This window comes from Manis javanica, chromosome 12, assembly GCF_040802235.1.
Source record: "Manis javanica isolate MJ-LG chromosome 12, MJ_LKY, whole genome shotgun sequence".
Lineage (NCBI taxonomy): Eukaryota > Metazoa > Chordata > Mammalia > Pholidota > Manidae > Manis > Manis javanica.
Window position 1 is genome coordinate 25,447,488 of NC_133167.1, and position 3,761 is coordinate 25,451,248.

Sequence of the window (3,761 nt, forward strand, 5' to 3'; positions counted from 1 at the left end):
CACTACACAGGATGGGTTTAAATATGTATTAAACTAAGAGGCATTCTCTCAAATGAGTTTAAATGTATTTTATTTTTAGACAAAGTACATGACATGTTTTTTTCTTTAAAACAATGCATTTTCTCCAAATAAATCAAAGTCAAAATAAATGAAGAGCTCAAGAGGACATCAGTCCCATTTGTCTAAGCTCTGGTGCTGTGTGGATGAAAAGCAGCAGCCAGCTACCACCGCAGGTGACAGATCCAAGCAGTCGAATTTGTTAATGCTTTTCTATTTCTAAACCATCCTTAAAGAAAATCATACACGGGGACACACCATCCTCACGGCAGTTCAGCAGAGCAGCCATGCCATCTGGATTCATGTTTTCACCAATAAAAAACTGGAAGTTTTGAAATTAGCAAGGATGTGTCTGATTCGTTCCGCAACCCCTGTCATAAAAGGTTTTACTCTTTCTGGTCTCTGTTCTTCAAGTCCACCCTTGACTGATTTCATGTAACTTTTGATGTGGTTCTTGTAGGCTTCTTCTGTGAAGCTGCTTTCTCGCAAGCGACGTTTCATGACAGTATCACCCCAGCGATTACTGTGCTTCCGGGACCTTCTGCCTCATCAGCGGAGGCATTTCCACCAATGAGCGAGTCATCAGTGTTCCCCTCTGTCTAGGTGCAGCCCTTCCGTGATCTCCCTAATTGTGGAGATGTTCAAGAACATCTTATCACAGCTTATGAGGCCCCGGTAGATGATATGATCGTAGCTGGAGGGAAATGACTCCGGCGCTTGCTTGGTAGGAGCCTGGAGCTCAGAGCAAGCGCCCTGCAGCCTGAGCCATGCTCGATGGGAGGGGGAAGCAGGTGGAAAAGCCAATTTTAAATACTTTAAAAAGTGCCTTTCAGACTTTACCCATCTGTTGTGAAATCTGAAGACTTCAGAATTTTGAAAATTGTCAGAAAATTAGACATGTAATTAGTTGCTATATTATTTTTTTTAGGTTTCATTAGCGTTTGGTATTTCTGAGTCGTGCACAAGACAAAAAAAAAAAGCATTGGCTTACAGTTTTGCTCCCATAAGACAGAATTACCACACCCTACTCTTTGCCCATTATTCCCGTCCAACGAAACCTAAGTCTATTTGTATTTCTGAGTGCCTCAAAAATAGACAGATAGTTTGACATAGTAATATCAAATTGTTCCTTTGTATTATGGTGTAAGGTGGCATGTTATTTTAGTGTTTGGTACAATTTAGTACTTAGGGGCATTTGGGTATAAGAAGAAAACTTTAAGTAAACAAACATTAAAGTATCTCACTGGTAATACCATGTAAAAAATAACCTTTTTTTAAAAGATACATGTGTAGTGTGTTTGCCAAAGACACTTAGTAAAACTGAGTCATATGACAAATTAGCAATTGCTTGTAATCTTCTCACCATCCAGCTCACCATTCAGAAATGACAACTATTAGTCTTTTGTTATATATAGCATCCTCTTTTTCTTTATTTCAGTTCTTTGCTGGTTAAAACAATGTTTTATACTGTGTGTGAAACTTAATATAGTAGCATTTAAATGAATGATAGGCTAGATTCTTGTGTGCAGACAGCCCCCAAATCCCAGTGATTTCTGACAACAAGTGTTTATTTCTCCATCATGCTAGCTGAGCTGGGCCTCCTCTTCAAAAATGTCTGCAGGCCAAAGGCTGAAGGAGCTTCACCATCTTTATCTGTGGCATCTGGCACATGTGGCCACAGCAGTTCTCCTCACAGGGAAAGAAAGAACTGGTGTCATACAAAGGCCATCACTGCCTCAATCTGGAAATGAGCATATCATTCCTGTTCGTGTGTAACTGGCACAGAATAGTCCCTGGGAAGAGTTCGAGAAATGCGGGAAACCTCTCGGGTATTTGATTAGCAGCACTACTTATAGGCACAGACATTTTCACATGGTACCAAACATTCCTTAAATATATGATTCCTTAAATATATGGGGAATGTACCATTGTTTATGTATAATGGATTAAGTTTAAATTTACAATGTAACATCTACCATTCCTGTCTGTCAGCAACAATAAAACAAAACAAAACCAAAAAGAAAAAGAAAAAAATAACAACCAGGAACCACTGTACGTCTCTTGTGAATGACAAATCACTGACTGTCAGTTAAAGTAAGGTCAGGTATTTCATGGTAATATAAGGATCTGGACAGGGGATAGGTTAGTTTTCTGTTGATATGTAAAAAATTACCACAAACTTAATGACTCAACAACAGCACACATTTAGTATCTCGTGGTTTCCTTCAGTCGGGAGTCTGGGTAATGTAGGCTGAGTTCTGTTGCAGGGTCTCACTTCCTGAACCCATTAGCTGTGGCTGTATTCTCATCTGGAGGTCTATTGAAAACATTCACTTCCAGCCTTCTCAGGTGGTTAGCTGAATTCGTCTCTTTGCAGCTATAGGACTGAGGTCCCTGTCTTACTGGTGACTGTTGGCCAGGAGCCAGTCACAGCCCTTTCCACAGACCCTCGGAACATGGCAGCTTACTTATTTAAAGCCAGCCAGAGGAGTCTCTACCCAGTCTGCTAAGAGGAAGTCTTACATAATGTAACCCAATCCAGGGTGACATCCCATTGCTTTTGCCATGTTCTAATGATTGAAGCAAGTCACAGGATCCACCCACACTCAAGTGGAGGAGATTACAGAGGGACACTTTTAGGGTGTGTCTTCCACAAAAGCAATCAACACAGTCATATAACCAAAGGAAAGATGTGCATCATGTTCCTGGGGAGTCAAAGACATCCCAACCTGAATGGACACATAGATATGGTAGTTCTTTTCCCTGTTAGAGAATACAACCCAAGTCACGTTTCCTCTAATACTTTACCCATCTGACGGTCTCAGTGTGTGAGCCTCTCACTTGCCCCTGAATTATGGACATCAACTCAGAAGCTTAACCATAAATTAATTGTGCCAGGTGGTAGGTTCTGCCTACCAGCTGCTACTATAGCAACACCAGATACCCAACCATACTGTGAGAAATCTTAGTCTCTATGTTACATATGGTTCATTATAGTTTGGGACATTTCCCCAGCACCACCACCCACCTCCTGGGCTCCACCAAAACCAAACCAAACCAAACAAGGCTTGAGATGCCCAGTCTGTGTAGAAGCCTGAAGATGTCATTTTTAAGAGAATGAAAATCCTTACCTCCTCTTGTATGTACACTATGCATACCACCTACCTTTCTTTCCAAATGTGTTTTTAATCTTTGAAAATTCTCTTCATCAGGAATGCTGCTGAAGAGACCATCTTGTATTGAGAAATCCTTTGGTTTCATCAGAAGACTATCTGATCTGCCTACCACTGTCGTCTCAGAATCTAAAACGTCAGTAAACATTTCTGTGACCTATCAATGTGGTGTAGTGAAGCCCTTTCAGCATAATGAAATGTGCTTTCAATTTTATAATATTTTTAAAAATTTTGGACAATCAGAGGAGTTTATTCTTATCTATGAGGAGTTTTAAATAATTTAAAAATCAGAGAAAAGACTTGGAGAAAGAATTTTTAAATGGTATAAGGAGGAATTAATATTTGAATCTTATTGCTGAATTATTAGTCAATGATGCTTTGATATAATATTGCCTAAAGCTGTGGGGTAACACACAGCTTTTCAGAATTGCTTCTAATTCACTCCCTCACAGAACTGTAAGGGTTTAGTTTGAAGACTGATGAAAAAAAATAATGTCTCTGATGATTTGCATCCATAGCATGACTTTTTCA

At 39.8% G+C, this 3,761-nt stretch overlaps 1 pseudogene; it reads right to left on the reverse strand.

The window, feature by feature from the left end:
- Positions 1–259: 259 nt before the first annotated feature.
- On the reverse strand, positions 260–3,378 carry LOC108383597 (translationally-controlled tumor protein-like; annotated as a pseudogene).
- Positions 3,379–3,761: the final 383 nt, after the last annotated feature.